We start from the raw sequence: 17,736 nt of genomic DNA on the forward strand, positions 1-17,736 counted from the left end.
GAATAAGATATATATGCAAGATTTCTATCAGGTCTTTTGTTAGGAAGTTGGCAAAGCACGAAAACAGTATTTTCTAAAAAGGACTTGAACCTGCCAGGAATAACTGTAGACATTAGACTAGTCTTCAGCAATTTCTCTGGGTCCTTACCGAGAATGGCAGATTCATTTAGATTAATCTTAATTTGAACAGTCTCCTCTCCGCACGGTCTGAGCTAGAGGGACAGAGCTAAGGCGCCTGGACTCCCAAGGCGCTGGCAGAGCCCGCGCGCAGCTCGGCGCGCTGGTGTCCTGCTCACGCCGCGCTGCCCCGGCGTGCGGCTCCCGCTGCGGGCAGCAGGGCCCCGGGGGAAGAGGAAGACTCATTAAGACATCTGCTTCCCTGGCCACGTCCCTGCTAAATTAGGAAGCTCCCTAAGTCAGAGTGAATGAATGCAATTTTAACTGTATGGATAATAGATGGATGCTTAAGTATTGCCCGGAGCCAGAAACTTCTCCGCACGTCCCTTGTCCCCAGTACTGTCTCCTTCAGTTTTATGTTACCAAAGATTGGTGACAATCAATTTTGGTTATTAAAGCTGACCTCCCGAACCTCTCGAGCGCCTGTATAACCTCTAAATACTCAGCGCGATGCCAAAGCCTGCGGGCGTTAAGCCCTCTCGGGTCTCTCCCCCGGGGCTGCGCCACCGCCTCCACCGTCCCACCACCGCTCGCCCAGCGGCACGCCGGAGGTGGAAAGCCGCCTCCGTCGTGCAAGGCGGCATGTTAAAGGGCATAACCAGCACGTTAGGCTCCTAGTGCTTTAATAGCGCGCGTTACTGCGTGCCCAGGCAACGGCTGCTGCTTAGGCGATCAACCGATGGCCAACGGTGGAGGTCTCTTACCCGGCCTCTCCTCAGTTTTGCTTTGCTGCAGAGTTCAGACAGCGTTAAAGACGAGCCGGCTCCTGCCCCGGGACGCCTCTGCGGGGCCGCCGCGCTGCCGCCGGCGCGCCAACTCGGCTCAGCAGCGAAGGCGGCGCAGGGCGAGCGGGACGACCCGCCAGGGAGCGCAGGGTGCCGTCGGGCCCCCCGCAGCCGGGACGCCGCGGGCGCTGGGTGCCGCGGCCCCGGCCGCCTTTCGGGAGACACCTTCGCGAGCCCCGGCTGCGTTACGTAAGGCTTTCAAACACAAGCACTGAAGTGCATTTAGCAGCAAACCTAGATAATGAGGCTGCCGAAACACGCTTAGGCTTCTTAGGCTGAATTATGAGCCTACCCACGGCAACTGTAGCTTTTCCAGTAACCCTTTGAAAGGGCATTATAATAATCTAAGCAAGAAGCAGTACGAGCACGGGTGAGCCTCTCCGACTGGGGCGGTCTCCTCCCCGCGGCGGCGGCGGCGAGGGGCGCTTCCCGCGGCCTGGCAGGGCCCTCCTTCCCGCGCCGCGCGCGGAGGAAAGCCCAGGGCGCAGCCGGCACCGAGCGCTTTCCGCCCAGCGGAGCGGCAGAACCCTGGGAGGATTTAATGGAGGGAAAATTACCTTCCCTAAACTAAGGAGGGACTCGAGCTCTAGGGCAGCAACTGTTACCAGTGCTCTATCTCAGAGGGTCAAAAAAAAAATCTGTTTAATGGCAATTTTAAATATAGATTTGAACATCCTTCCCATAAATCGTGAAGCCAGATAAGGACCGAGCGTAACAATTTTCTCACATAGCACATAAATGTGATTCCAAGCACTGCACGAAGCATGCTGCTGCTGCTCGCGCAGCTGTACGCTTCCCAGGAGACGCAAGCCCTCTGCACGAGCAACCAGCCATTTTGAGCCTTCGCCCGCGGGAACGGCTTCTGGAAATTGCCTGCATGAGATCTAAATGTCATGCAAGGTTTGGAAAATATGACTCTTTAAAACTGTATGGCTGAGAATTTGTACAGAAAGTGTTTTCATTCACTCAGAGAATGAACACTGCCACGTGGAAGATGACCAAGAACAATTAAAACCATGGCTGGATTTCCTGCATGCCTACGAGGAACCGCAGGAGTAAACGGCCAACAAATATCTGCCAGGCAAGCACAGACAGACAGATTTGAGGAAACGTATCAGGTTGTGGGACTTCCGCGATCGAGAACAGTCAAAATCGGGGGTTGCTATTGTTTGCTCCTCCACTGCCAGTACAAACAAGCAGCACAAACACGCAGCGCCTGCTGCACTCGCGTGATTTACACCAGCACCCCTACACCAGGAGCCTTACACATGAGGAAAAGCGCTGGCATCCATCAGTTTTATCCCTTCTGCACAGCCCTGAAGCTCCTGTCTCAGACACTGCCAAAAGCTGGAGCAGCGCTGAGCTATTATTTCAAATGTAAATAATAGCCTCCGCTCTTGCCTTCCTTTACCACCGATGATATTTTCACGTTTCCCTCCTCGAATGCCGCTTCCCCAGCGGACTGGCACACCGCGGGCTGACGCACGGCTGCCAGAGCCCGTGCAGCGGAGCGACGTCGCGTGCGGCTGCCCGCCGGCGGAGGGGCTCAGCCCTTCCCCAGGCTGAGCTTCACCACGGCATTTTTCTCCGGGAGCGTGGCAGCAAACACTGCCTCTTCTAGTGCACTAATAAATGATGCGAGCAATTCATCTCTGCTAATGTCAACACGAGCATTAATATCCTCCCCGAGCCACTAATCTATCAGGCTTCAGTGGAACCGATGCCAGGGAGTTTGGAAAAACCCTCACCAACAAGAGCCGGATCAGCACTCAAGGGTCTGCACACAAAAGCCTGACGAGCTGGGTAACCAGACTCTCAGACCGACCGTCTTCTGGCCTTAAATCAGAAGCAGCCAAGCGCCCCTTCCCCTGGGGAGGCGCGCGGCTCTCGGCCGGGCCGAGACGGCCACGGCGCGGCGAGCAGGAGCGCGCTGAGCACGGGCCAACCCTTCGCCCGAGCCCGCTGGGCGTCCTCACCGGGCTGCCGGCCGGGCCCGAGGCCACCACCGCGGGTGCAGCTAGAGAGACCAACAAAGGAAAGAGATGAACGTTGCTCAAAGTTTTACATCTTGAGGTCAGGGAAAATTTGGGGAGAAACTGCAGTCGCTGCTCATTGCCGCGCTCTGAGGTTTTCCCAACCCAAAGCCAAGGCAGCTTTTAACTGCAGCAGAGGAGAGCGGTGGCCAAAAGAAACTCCACTTCCCTAGACAACGTGTCTCTGCAGCGCCGCGCGCCACACCGAATCCATCGCTCCGGCTTTTCCGCTGAAAACGGCCACGGGGCTGCCACGCAGAGACGCGGCTGAAGGCAGAGACGCGGCCGCCCAGCGACTCTGCTGGAAGACCTTCAGCTCCCAGCCCGTCACTGGGAAGGGCGAGCAAGGGCATTTCCTGCCGCTTGCCACGGGCTCTGCTGCCGGGGTGCTCAGCCAGCCGCAGCGGGGGGAACCCGAGTTTAAGGCATCTTCCCGGTCTGCTGTTGGCATGGACCGCTCGATAGGGAGCCCCAAGCATTTCAGTTTTCCAAAGCAAATGAACAGATAGACCACTGTCATCTGGAACGTCCTGCTCTTCTCAGTGATTTTCACACTTTTTATTCATCTGTAAAATTTCTAATTAACTGAGGTAACGAACCAACATTGCATGAATTGAAACTGAGCCTATTACGGTCAAATATGTAATTAAAAACGCCGGCCGTGCTGCTCTCTTCCATCAGCCACACAAGTCCCTGCACCCGACGCAGACTTTGCGGCAGAACGCAGACTCCTGCTCACCGCTCGGGCTAGGAGCGGGCGGCCGGGCCGGCCACGGGCCCCGCTGCCGCGAGCGCTCGTCCGCGCTCGCCTGCCCGCCGCGCGTCTCGGCGGGGCTGCGGGCGATAACAAATAGCGGGAATGGCAGGCGGCCACCCAGGAGCGCAGGTTGTGCTGGCAGAGAGCTGCGCCTCAATTAAAATGAAGCACATACTAAGCGCTCTCCTCCTTGATGTTAACCCTGGAAAATATTCTCCAGTAAGTGGCTGACAGCTGCTGGAGACCGATGGGCTGGAAAGCAGCAGACAGCAGCCGCTCTGATGGGGAGAAGCCGCTGCTCCCGGGCTCCCCGGGCTGCAGTTTCCAGCTCTGCCAAGAAGCGAGTTTGAACCCGCTAAGTTTGTGTTCCACCTACTGCCAGTAAACTTCTGCAGTGCTTCAGAGGGTGTCAGAAAACATGATATTCCTCCTAATGACTCACTTTCCCCCATATACCTTCAAAAGGGTCTCATAGCAACTGCCACATTAGCACATCTTCCCAAACCAGACTTAGCATTGTGAGATGAGAGTCCAAATGCTGCCACCCACTTCCACATTCAGCATGAAAGGCAGCTCCAGAGGCTCCAAACCCTGCAGAAGTACAAGGCAGACTCTTCATTAAGCGGCTTAGCTCTTGGCTTCCCTGACATTAGGAAAGAAGGACTGTAAAGAAAAGCATCTACTCACTTTAAAACAGCCACAAGTCTCGAAGGTGCTATGGAGGGCCCACGTGGGAGAAGAGAGCTGCCACCAGGCTCCCAGGAGCCACGAGCAACAGCTGAGTGTCAGGCACCTCTGACTGCTGGCCTATGCCTTAAATAACCTCTTCTCCAGCCTAATTAATGGGCAGAGGGCTGCTGCCGGCAGCTCGCCTGGGAGACCCGGCTGTCCCAGCCCACCACCACCTGGGCTCCCCAGCCCTGGCAGCCCCAGCCTACCTGTTGCAAAGCAATGACAGTAGTACAGATCGCCCAATTCAGAAAAGACAGAAAGTGTCTCGTAAAGTACACACGCAGTACAGTAGGGACTATGGAGTGGTTCCCGCTAAGGGCTCTCTGCAGCAGGACACCTGTGTCTTGGCAGGCTTGGCACCAAACGAGATGAACTCTCTCAGGTGAGGATGTAGCCCGGCTGCTGGCGCTGAGGCCGCTGGAAAGGGGCTGCCTCCCTCAGCAGGGCCTGGAAGAAACGCGCCGGGCAGAGAAGGCAGGAGCTTTTGCAACAGGAGGAACAGTATTGTTTTCCCCAGCTGCTGCTGGTCCTTAGCCCCTGTGAATCAACATTTGGATTTTGGTTATAGAGAGCTGTTGCTCGGGCTGAGACAAGTCCAGTTGTAATTATGTTTGGTTGCTAAAGCAGCACAGTTTTCTTTGCAGAGATTTTCTTGCTTCATAAAACAAACAGTGTTTCAAGTCCTAGCAGCCATGCAAAAGCCCTTCCTGCTACCAACTGTGACTGATGTGCTCTCGGTCTGGCCCCGTCGCTATTTGCACATGGTTGGTTCTTCCATTTTATGTGTACATTATCCTCAGTTTTTGCTTTGCATATGCATTACGTTCACGGCTTGCTACTTGTAGCCTGCAAAGATCGGGGGAAAGGGTCCGCGGGGGAGCTGTATGTCAGCATCCCTGCTCCAGGCGGGAGCTTGCCTTTTGGCCAGGCAGTGCTGCCGGGCTGTCTCGTAGAGGGTCTAAAGCTCTGCTGGGATGCAGGAAGTACTTGCTGCACACACGCTTTACGGCCAGGCAACGGCACACCGCCGTTGCCGGCAGGGCAATGCCCCCAGAAGAGCGAGGTGCTTTAAAACACGCGCCGAGAGGTCAGGCGGTTTATGGAGCGTGGCTCAGCGCAGGCCGTGGGCTGACGCCGGCGAGCCGGTGCCGAGCAGGCCCCTTGCCCTGGGCCGCTACAGCCCCGGGGTCAGGCGGATGTCTGCCCCACGAGCAGTCCTGGCAGCAGAAGCAGGGAGGGACCGGCAGTTCCGACTTCGTCCAAATCCTCTTTAGATCATTTGGCTCTGGCTAATTTTGGCGTCCCTTCTCGCGTTCGGACCCCGTCTCCCGGCTTCGCGGGCGGCGCAGTAACGCCCGCCTTGCTGCTGCTGCTGCTCCGCCGCTGCCCGGGGACGCTGCGAGGGCGGCGACGGGGACGGCGCGCAGCAAAGGCGGCCCGGCAAAGAGGAGGGGGCGCCCGTGGCCGGTCGCCCCGGCCCGGGGCCCACGGCGGCCTCGGCGCTGGCGGGGTCGGCATGCCGCCGCGCCTGCTGCGACGCAGCCCAGCGTCTGCCGCCGCCGCAGCTTCTCCCCGCGGAGCCACACCGACCGGCTCTGCCCCGGCAGAGGATGCTCGCGGGCTTTGAGGGCAGCCTCTCCCGCAAAGCTTGCCTTCTCTCGTCGAGCGTGCAAGGCTCCCCGTGCTCCGCAACCCCTCGCTGCATCTGGCCCCACCGCCAGCTCGGCTGTGCCTCCGGCCCCGCAGCCGCAGCAGCCCGGGGCGGCCGGCCCCACAGCCGCAGCACCGGCGCGCTGCAGCGCGGAGGCGTCGCAGCCGCCCGGCCACGGGGGCCCCCTTCCCTTGCATTTCGGTCAGGTTTTCCTTTGCTAGCTTTTAAGCACTTCTACAAAATGTAATGAGAAGTTATGAAGTTACTTCACCTACCAGGGGAAAAAGAGTCCAAACTCCTGACTGAAAATTGCCCTGAACCGAATGTAGAGTACGAGGAATTCAGGGGGCTGGACCGGCGCTCTCGGCGCAAGCGCGTGGGACCAGAGACGGGCCTTGGCAGCCTCCTGAGCCCGCCGCCTCAGAGGAGGCGACGGGCCACAGGGCGCCGACCTTCAAACACAGCTACAAACACCCTTCGCTTGGAGGCAGCTGAATCGCGGACGCCGGTGCAAACCCCCCGTGCGGCGTTGCAGCACGCAGAGACATCTCACGCGGGAGCGTTTTACAGCTCTTCACAACAAACTATTTGAGTGTGCTTTAAAGTCTAGTGCTGTTATGCCATTATCTGTGCCTAATTTTCCGTTCCATGCCCTAACATTTCAATTTCTCCCTTCACTGATCACTTGCTTTAATAGCACTTCCAAACTTTGTGCGAGTTGTGGAGAAGTACCCACTTGGTACTGTTTCTGCGGTGTCCTACTGACGCCTCTCCTGCTTGCGTTTTCCACCTCCCGTGCTTTTCTCTTGTTTTTCTCGCTGCAGGTAGAGTTTGTCTCCCTCTCTTTGCTCTCCCGGGCACCTCGAGGGCGGCCGTGCCGCTGCACGGGCCGCTGCGCTGCCTGCGCAGCCTCCAGCCTCGCCTCCCAGCTCAGCTCCTTCACGGGGAAGCCTCAGCCAGACGTTGTGAACAAACTTCGCGGGTCTTGTGAACGTTTTTTTTCTTTTTTTGGAGACCTCAAACCTAGCTCAAGGTGCTGATCCACTTTTCTGGTTTTCTGGTCATTAAAGAGCGAAGCAGCAGATCTCCAACGTTTTGCATTAGCAATCAAGATGGGAAAAGTAGGGTTTAATCCACCCCTTTCCTTTCTCCCCCAGTGGCTTCTTTCTAACAGTTTCTTCCACGACTACGGCAAACGCAATTGCGGCCAAAGTCCACACGTGACTGGAGACCTGGCCTTGGGCAGAAAACTGTTCAAAATCAACCCGGGGGGTGAGAAAATATTCTCAGATGGTCTCCAGCAAGTGGTGCGTCTTTTTGGCCTTTTGTCCTGCCACTCTGTTTTCTCATTCAATGCACTGAAAACTTTTGGTTCGCTGCCATCTGAGAGTCTGTACGGGCTGGTTTCTTCCCAGGGTCCACAGAGAAAGGATGTTCCTGGGCTCTGACGTTTGCTACTCAGCGTGCCCTGAACTGTCACCGGGCTTCAACTTCTTTCAGCGTGCTGTCCCACCAGGACTCGATTTGCTCCAAAGGGCTCTGTCATGGCTCCCCAGTTTTTACTGCCACAAAGGCCTCTGAAGGCTCCTCGCTGTTTCCAGCACAAAACCTGGGAAAGGACAGAATTTGCACCACAAACACAGAAAATGGTACTGTAAGGAAAGTCTTCCCTCCAGAACACGGACGATAACTTTTCCGCAGGTCTCCAAGGGTCTGCGGGGGGTCTGGACGTGACCTTCCAGGACTCTCTGCCGTTTCTTCCCCGATATGCTGCTGATTCACACCTAAGGCAGAGACCTATTCGAAAAGAAATACCCTCTGTTCAAGACGAGGCAGCCTCAAGAGTTTGGGAATCCGTCATAGACATCCAGGCAGCCCAAAACCTGCCAGTCCTGAGGGTAAGGCTGTTACTGGCATTTTAACTACTAGCTCCGGCTGTCTGTCGCTTTTTAGGCACGCCGCTCACGGGGCCTGCGCCAGCGCTGGCGGGAGTCGGGAGCCCGCTGCTGCCCCGTGACACCCGAATCCAGCCTCTGCACCTCTCTGCCCACCAGGCCCCGGTTGTGAGAAGTGGGTCATTCTGACACACAGACCAGGGCTGGGGTTGGCCACCACTTGTGTTTTTGTGGGAGTACGGGAAAGGCATGTCTTGGTTTGCCTATACACTCCATTATGCTTGCTGCATAAATACATCCACTGCCCAGGCAGTATGCAGGGCGGTACCTTGCACCACCAAGTATTGCTCCAGCGCAAGACGTGCCCCCATGGGGCACCCGGGATTCGGCTGATGGGAGGCGCTAACGGGTCGCAGCCGTCCGCCTCCGCCTCTGAGCCAGACCCGGGGCCTTCCACAATCTGGGGGAGGACGGCGACTTTTTGAGCAGTGCCCTCCGCATGGCAGCCTGCGCAGGAGCACTTTGCAAAACGTGCTCCGAGCGGTCTGAGAGAGAGCGCACAAATGTTTGCGCTCCACGTCAGCTGTCGGGTACACGCCGCGTGGGTCCCGAGGCGTGCCGCACCTTGGCTCCCTTGCCGCGGCATAGCAGTCATATCACTGCTTACTCAATGCCGAGATGTGCAAGTCAGAGGAAACCTAACGGTGTTTCATCAGTGTCATCTACCTCAAATCAGATTTTCTTCCTACCTTCTAAAACCCTGAGAGGACGAGAGTGCAAAAATAACAAGCTAGAGCGTTAAGAGGCTAGATGCGTTTGGGGACTGCACAACGCTTCCCTTTTGGATGGCTCTCTGGTTTGGCTGAAAGCAAACTGGTGAATGTGGGCCTTTTTTTTTAATCAGGGACTGTGCTCCTGCCTAATTGCTGCAATGTACAGCTTTATGGCCTGTTACATGAATATTGCTCTTCTCATGGCTTCACAAAACCATTTTATAAATGAAGCTGGCTGCAAGCCACTGGTATGTTTATAGCTGTTGGTCTGGATGTCAGCACGCAGTCTGAGGCAAGAAAAAGGAAAATACCGATGAGAAATAGGGAAAAAATAAATGTCAAGCTGTGCTTTTTATAGACGGAGGGCAAAACGCTGGCTAGCCTTTTACACTCGGCGAAGTTGAGAAAGATCTGCCGGTAATTGAAAACACGCAACGCAGGGGTAGGCACAGGAGCAGCCGCCTTCCCACCAGCCAGCGGCCAGGGCTGCCGGCTGCCCCGCGCCGGGAGGGCCGGGGTCCGGCTGCGCCGGCGCGGACCCACGCACCCCCCCCGGAGCGCCTCCTGCCGGCGCGGGGTTCGCCGAGTCTAGGAACCCACGCTCGCGCTTCAGAGAAGAGACTCGGAGAAGAGCACTGCGCTGGGTCTCGCTTACACCCGAAAATGAGAGCAGAGCCCGGCCTCCTGGTAGCGTCACGAGCAGAGCAGTTCTCTGCGTTAATGAAAACCCAGAAATATTCAGCGGCAACCAGGGGCTGGATTAACAGTGTTTTACTGCCACTTTTCTCCGGAGACGAAAGGCCCAAGGCCCTACGAGGGCCCTACTTGTCCGGGTCTCCCACTGGAAACGGGACGCGCGCCCTCCAGGCGCTGGGACTCCCTGATGTATTTCCAGACACTCCCACTATCAAAGGAGAGAGCGAGTATCAGGCAAAGAGATCAGCTGTCCTCTGATCGAAACTGGCGGAAGTCAATCGTTGCAGGAGGAAAGAGCGCTCAGGCATGTCTAAGCCCTTTGACAGGTCAATAAGTATTGCGCCGGACAGGACGTGCCTCATCTGCAAAGGGGCGAGGGCTTCCCATCCTCGGCGCGGGCGACGGCAGGGCCCCGGGCGGGGGCTGCAGCCCCGGCCGCGCGCAGCATCCCACCCTCCGTCACACAGCTTATTCACACTTCAAAATCGGCACGAGCAAAATAATAACAACCCCGAAGAAACTCTGGCCCCGTTGCGGCTTGACAAGGAGCTAAGACAAATGTGAGTTCTGCGTCTGCACTTTTCAGTTAATATTACGCTTGGAGTACGAACCAGGAACCGAGAGGATTTCATGCGGGTAAGTTTATTAAAAATATATAGACATGTCACTCCTGGCAGAGCTCAGAACAGGTCAGAGAGCCTCGGAGATCAGATCCCATCAGTGTCAATAAAACCCAGATTAGCTCCAGCGCCAGCCTGGCTCTTGCAATGCTGCGACTGGGCCCAGGGCACCCGCCCGCGCTGCCTGAGCCCCGGTTTGAACGGCCCCCGGGGAAGGGGGAGCCCCGCGTGCGGAGAGGGGACGGGCCCAGGCGGGGACCCCCCGCGCCTGCCTGCCAGCGACCGCACCGGAGACGCTGCCGGGCGCTGCGTGCCTTTCTGCACGGCCTCGGTCCTGCCCTGCCGCCCCAGGCCGCGGAAAGGGGGATGCGTAGGGTCCTCGGGACAGGGCGCGCGTCGTGAGCCCGCTGCTTCCCGCTCGCGCGAGCAAGGGGCGCGCACCCACAGAAAGTCAGGGCGATGCGGCTCGGGGGCGAGCGCCAGGTCACTCCTCGCCCACCCGCTGCGGGTGCCCAGGGCCACGGCGGCAGCTGAGCAGCGTGCCGGAGCGGAGCCGGGAAGGGCTCCCGGCGGGAGCCGCGGGCCGCGGCACCGGGGCGCTGCGCGGCCGCGGTGGGAAGGGCAGCCGGATCCTGCACAAAGCCATCCAGCGCTGCTCCGGCAGCCCATGCTCTTCTGCACAGTTTTCTTCAGCTGCTGCATCCTCCGAGTTCCTTCTCTGAAAAGCGTTTCTGCCCTAAGTCAGCTCTCTGCTGAGAGACTTTGCTGCTCGAAACTGCTTATTACCACAAATTGCCTTTCGGTAATAAAACACTCTCTCGACACTCGTTACTTACAGGGCGTGCATGTTTCCGAAAGTTAAAACGCACCTAGAGAAGCAGGAGCCCCGCCACCTCAGCAAAACATGCATGAGCCATTTTGTCCTCCTCTGATGGGGAAATTGGTGGGGATTTATTTCGGAGGAACACCCTACACTTGCCGAAGTGTTCTCCCAAGACTGGCACAACCGCACCATGTTCCATTAACTGCCATGGAGGGAGGCCAAACGAGGCGAGCTGAGCATCCGTCCTTCAGGCCCCATGAGCGTAAAGTCGATTTTCCAAGTGCAGGCAAGGGCGGGAGCACACAGCAGCCGAGAAGCCGGAATTGCACGTGCAGGTCCCTCTCCAGCGCTGTGATGCCTGTTTCAGTCCACGGTGCGAAGCCTATCAGAGTCCGAGGGTCGGGTCTCCCTCGCTTGCAGGGGTTGTGCCGGGCCGCACCATTCCCAAACACGCTCAGCAATACCGTACAAGGCAGACGGGAAGCACTCCCCTGTCCCAAAGCAGACCCCCGGCCAGGAGGCTCGGCGTGAGCCTTGCGAGAACACCTACCTGGTGGTGCGGTTCAGCGGCTGAACCAGAACAGATGATGAGAAGAATCAGTTTTGCTTAGACCTAACCTGAATTTTTTTCAGTGAATGACATAATTTCAATTTGAATTAAACAAGTAAATTGTTCATATGGATTTGGACACTTTTACCAGCAAAGACCTGATTCACTCAGGGGTTTGGTACCCATCAAAGAACAGGAAAGACAGGAAAGACTTCTCTGCTGGTGGTAGGAATAAGCTATTCACCAAACTCACTCCCTAACTTTTGTTCAGCAACTTGTTGCCTCCCCGTGACGCAGGGTCGGTACCTGGCGGCAACGCTAACCTGCCTCCGGCCCAGGGGCGTACGAGAGGCTCGCTTGCTGTATTGCTACAGCTTGTTTCTCTGTTGGAAGTCCTTGCACTTGCAGGATCAGGGATCAAAGGAAAACACAGACACCTTTCATCAGGGCCGAACCCGCTGTAGCCCGAAGAGTTGCGCAGCAGAGCTACTGCCCGGGGCCGGCGCGTGCCGCGGTTCCCGGCAGGAACAGCAGGGCAGCGGCCCGTCCCGAGCGTGCCCGGGCCCCCCGCTGCACAACTAACGGCGCTGGGAAAGGCTGTGAAACCCGGAGATCCTCGCTGTGAGACCCATCGGCCCAGATGATGTACTTAAACTTTTAATAAGAAATAGCACTCAATACAGCACGTTTCCAGCATTTATTGAACTGAAGTGCCTTCCACTGATTCAGTACCGAGCCCTGAAGCCTGTCCTGGACAATTTAAGAATGATCCATCTGGAAAATGATGCAGACAATTTGTTACATCCAGCCAGAGAGCCATAGAAACCACAATAACAAGCTTAAATGATTTCAGCATCACTAAATCACCCAGCCCCAGCCCATCCTCCTCAGAGACGCCGCTGAGTGCAAGGAGGGAAAGACCAGCCAGGTGGATGCACTACCATCTCGCACTATTTTCTCTCCTGAAGTTGATGCTTCTTCTTAAAGCTCAGCTTGCAATAAAGGGATTCTGCAAGACTCTTACTGTTCATTTGAACCCCAAACCAACAAGTTTCTGCTCCTCACACGTCAGAAAAAGATGGGAAGCACAACGCACTCGCACAGCTATGACCTAGAAACCAGCAGAGCCCGAACTGACTCAGAGTCTGGCATAACTGAAACATCCCCTGGCCGTAGCCATCCTTGTGGTCTCGGGTTCGCTGAGCAGGGCTTTGGCGATGCAGAACGCTGCGGGCCGGCCGGCTTCGGGGCTGCGAAGCGGGGAAGCCCCCACGAGGGCCCCGGAGGGCTGCTGGCCCCCGGCAGCCCCAGGCAGGCGGCCCCGGCCGGCGGCTGCCTCCACGCCGGGGCCAGCTACGCGGCATTTTCAGCCGCGCAAGTCCAGTTCCGAAGGCACGTCTCGCTGGACAGGAGAGCACACCGGCAGGACTGTGGGGCGACCCCCTTTTCACCCACGTTCCTTATTTCACCTATGCATTTATTCCTTATTCACATATTTCCTATATTTCACTTTGATTCCCAAATGTTACCTATTCCCCATTTGCTAAGAAGAAAATACAACCAGATAACAAAAAATTCTCCGCTGAGTCTTCTTTTTAAAGACAGCACTGTTGCATGTTGATGGTTACTACCTAGCCCTGGATCAATCACAGGTTCGTTTTTCAAAATAGTGTGTTGACTGATGCTTAAAATATCTCCAGTAATTACTTTGCCCCGGTATAATTATAATAATTAAACTTGGATAATGCTTTTAACAGAACTGTGTGCTGCGACAGCGCTGCACGCGTGTTTTGTTTTCAGTCTCCTTTTTCAAACTCATCCTACTGCTGGGCTGAGACAGCCGTGACGCTGTCCCCCAGCGGGGACAGCTGCGTCCGGCGCTTGGACGCAGCGCAGGCCCTCGGCCCCGGGCGGCCTCCCACCGGCCGCCGCTTCACCTCGCGCACGGCGCTTATGGACCGGGGAAGAGCGGCGTCGGGAGGTGGCCTCGAGCGCGCCACCAGCGCTTAGGCAGCACTTTTCGACCTTTCGGATGGAAGGTGCAGCTGCATAAACGCACCACGCGGCACGTTCGCTTCATCCGCGGGATGCGCCGGCAAGAGCTGCCAGCCCAGCACTACGGGCAGAGACGGTCGTTGCTCAAAGCTGAGAGTCCCAGCCAGAAAGAAATGTCACAATCGGCTATCCCCGCTGACAGTGAAAAGCAGTCTCCCTGCACCGGAGCCCAGCGACGTGTTAAGTGCTTGCTTGGGCTGGCAGTGCTCACGGGTTGCGCTGTGAGCGCTGAGCCACGGAGAGGCAACGCCGAGAAAGGGCGGCGCGAGCGGCGGCTCGCACGTGCGGGTGCAGAAAACCCTGCCGGTCACCCTGCGGCGGCCCGCGTGACCCTGAGCTGAGAGGGAGCAACAGCCCTGCTCCCTCCAGGCGAGGACGGCCCAGCGCGCGCGCTGCCTGCAGCCCCGGCGCCGGCCCTGCTGCCCGCGCCTCGGCCCCGCCAGCGGCGTGCCGCTCTGCACCGCAAGCCCGGCGGCCCCGCGCCCCGGACGCAGCCCTGCCGCTCGAGCGGCGGGGAAAGCCGCCTCTCCTGCTGTCTGCTCCCCGTGGGCAAGAGCCCCGTCTGGCCGGCAGTTGTCCTGGCCGGGGATGCCCAGAGTGGTACAAGGGGCTCTGCAGCTCCCCACGGTCCGGCCACGCGAAGCCATCGGAGCCGCAGCGCTCCTGCTCCCCCCTCCTCTTCCCGGGGGCAGTTTGTGGCCAGAAATCGTCGCTCTCCAAGGGCAGTTCAGTTTCCCAGTGGAAAACGGGCGCCGTTTAGCTCCTCCACCCCTCCCAGTGAGGGGACACATGCCCGTGGGGGGCACGTGGGCTTGGCCTCGCTACGAGCTCTGAGAGCAATGATCTTTCGCAGGCCACCAGCACGAAGCACAAAAAGTCACCTGAATAACAACACAGTGACACGCCTGCTGCTTTCTCCTGCAGCATTATCGATTGCCTAAACCCATTAAAGGTTGCAATCTGTGGGAATGACACATGTAAATACAGAGGAGCAAGCAGCAGAGTCCTGCCGGAGCCGCGCAGCTCCTCCTCAGGCTTCGCCACGTCCAGCGTCCTGCACCGCAGAACTCAGCGCACCACTTTTCGTTTGTGACACTTGCAACAATTCAGGCTGGTAAGCACTTTTCCCGTTGTGATAAACAGCAAGGAAGGGAACGAGACCCCAACACTGTATTTCACTCCTTGAAATCCCACTTGTGCGTGGGACCGAGCAGAGCGCTCTGATATATACAGCTTCTGGGCCATGCGCATTCTGTTAGCTTGTACACACTGCCATGGAGATTTAAGCTGGCAATTTGGCCTTAAAATGAAGAGTATCGCACTGTGGCCCTCTCTATTTTCCTATGTACTTTCCAGTGGCAGAGAGCTTTGGGGGACGGACTTGGACAGAGCAGCACCCCTGCTCCTCATTTCCACACATCATTAGATGTCTTGTTTGACAGGGAAAGGTATAAAGGTTCATACCACCCCAGAAAGGATTTTGCTACGGCCTGGAAATGAACCCAGAAGCCAGCTGTGCTGAGCTGTCTGTCTTGTGCTCTCAGTTCATCCCTCCTTCAAAACCTCTCCAAACATTTCCTAGATGCCTTTTAGACTGTGATAACCAACCAAAGGTGCAGCTTTGCAGGGAACAGTGCTTTAGTGGCGATGAGTCTCTTAAAGGATCTCTTCACTTCTTTGTGTGGGTAGAAAGTCTCTTCTCTCTGCGGCTGGTAATTGGGAGCATTTGCTTGAAGCAGTTGTTGTGATAGCAGGGGATGCTCCTTCTTTGCCTGGACTGAGCAACGCAATCAAACGTTTCATCAAGGGCAGAACATACAGCTTGGGGGCTCTCAAAAAGCTGGGGGGGGGGGAGCTGGCATAGGTGCATCTGCTCAGAAAGAAAGGCCTTCTGAGGACAACTGGGACCGGGTCTGCCATTGGTACAAATCATTCTAGCTCCAGGATGTCGGGAGAGCTAAAGCGCTCTAAACCAAGCTGTGCTCTAGCAAAGCACTTGCTGGGCCTGGCAAAGAAAGCCAGAAGGGCTCCGAGGGTGCAGCGTGTCTCCTCTTGCATCAGGAAGGGCTGCTGCCAGGGCCGCGCCGCTGCGGGCGCGACGGGAGCAGTCACACCGCAGAGCTGTGCTACGCCGGGTTGTCTGCCGCCAGCCCATCTCTGCTTCATTAACGAGGCAGGAATGCAGCCTAATTAACATGAGTGGAGCTTCCCAGAATCACAGCGTGGTATCCTGGCCAGCTCCGCTCCGGCAAGGCCTCCCTGCTGCAGCCACAGCCTGCCGGCGAGCTGCCGTTATTGGAAGAGCATCTCCCCTCCGCATCCACACTGCTAAACCCTGCTGCTACTCAACTGCAGCATTTATCACGGAGCATCATGGTGGGCAAACTTACAGATTTCCACGCAGCAGGTAAGTGGGTCACCTCTCTGAGAAAGGACCCCCAGAGCAGGAAAAAACACAGATGGAAGGAGTCAGCAGGACTGCAGCACTAAGTCATCGACTGCTTCTCTACCGTTGGCCGGCCTTAGCACAGATCTCCTTGCGGAGAAGCAGAGAGGAGCTTTCAAGGCTGATGTTTGCTACTCTGCCACAGGCAGAGGTGTGCAGAAGGCAGATACGAAGCAAGGAAAGGTCAGGGGACATACAGATGCAAAACCAATAAGTGATGAAGGGGCCATTTGCAGGTTGCTTGTGGGGGGAATTATCTCCATAAACTTTGCAAAGAGAATACAAAAATAATCAGCAGAAATTTTTATCTGAGTAGTTCCCCATCCCAGTTTCCATCCCACTCCTCTGATGCTGGGTGGCAAGCTCCAGAAGAGGACAGCTGTCTCCACTTGGGCAGAACATGGGCAACGCATGGAACAAGATGAACACTGGGGATGATTTCTAACAGGGACACAATAGTGGACGAGGTCCAAAATGTGGTGTCATTTGGCCCAGGTTTCCATGCAAACAGTCCTCAGTACTTCTGGGAGAGGATGATTTTCCCTCCTGAGTATGTGCAGGCTGTAGGAAAAGCCTTGCTCACGTGAGCAGCAATGGAGCCCAAAACCCTGGAAGCCCTAGAAGCTCTTCTGGTAAAACCCTACCAAGTTTAATTTGGGAGAGGATCCTCAGAAAACGACCTGCAGCAGCGTCTCTGCAGAACAATAAAAGCAGCCTCATGTGCCTGGAAAGATCCACAGTACTGCAGGAGCTTACCTGACTCCCTTCGGAGCCGTTTTCCAGGAGAGTGAAACCCAGCGCATCTGCTGAACACGTATGTGTTAGGAAATACCGGCGTCGCCAAGCCATTGCGACACTCTTCACTGTAAGCTGATGCCTGGGAATGAGTGAGTTCAACTGTGCCCAGGCTTTTTCACTGGCTTTTTTTTTTCAAATCCAGTGAAACGACAGGAATCGTCATATTGTCCCTGTGCGTTACAGTGACCAATGAGCCTCATTCATCAAGCTGTCTGCGGGTTTGGGGCCGTTTGGGATTGCCAAGACTCCCTTCTCCAGCTTGAAGGAAGGGTTATTTCTCGGTCATGTCTGAGGAGCGTAAAGCTCAGAGAAAAAGGAAAACCTTCTAGGAAACCGAAAAAGAGGCCATTTGCGTGGCATCATGTAAACTGAAGGCATTCAGCAGGAACAGAGGAAGCACTCATAAGAGGATAGGCATAAACCAGCGCCTTTGCGAGGTGCAGCAAGTGCCTGTTGTGGTCACGGCAATTCATAATTCGGCTCTGGAATGAGACCGGAGCCGTAGCTCGGCCTGGCCTGCGCCACGGCACTTCAGAGAGCACGGCGAGTCGGGTGCACGGTGTGTCTCGTGGGCCCAGGCCCGTTATGCTTTGCAGGCAGAAAATGGGAGCCTGCAGCTGCTGCGCTCGGAGCCGAGCCTGGGCCCTTCGGGGCTCATGCCCTGTGCACGTGCCAACAGGCTGCAACTCCCGTTCTCTTGTCTCCTCTGGTTTCTGCTCTGGCGATACTCACCTTGAGGCCACGAAGCGGGGCAGAAATCAGTTCAGCCTGTGAGTCCCCTCCTTGGCCTGTCTCCTTCCTCCCGAGGGGTTAGCTCCCCGCCTCCAAGAGAAGGACGACTCCTCTCCTCCTCCCCACAGACACAGGCTGCTGCGTGAGCCCATGCCGGCCACGGGGGAGCGCAGCTTGGGCTGCCCGGTGCAGCTGGCGAGGCCAAGGGCAGTG

General features: G+C 56.8%; 1 protein-coding gene across 2 annotated transcripts in view; it reads right to left on the minus strand.

Moving 5' to 3' along the window:
- AJAP1 (adherens junctions associated protein 1) overlaps positions 1-17,736 on the minus strand; it is a 158,037-nt gene that overhangs the window by 49,275 nt on the left and 91,026 nt on the right. The window lies entirely within an intron of this gene.

This window comes from Struthio camelus, chromosome 21, assembly GCF_040807025.1.
Source record: "Struthio camelus isolate bStrCam1 chromosome 21, bStrCam1.hap1, whole genome shotgun sequence".
Taxonomy (NCBI): Eukaryota; Metazoa; Chordata; class Aves; order Struthioniformes; family Struthionidae; genus Struthio; species Struthio camelus.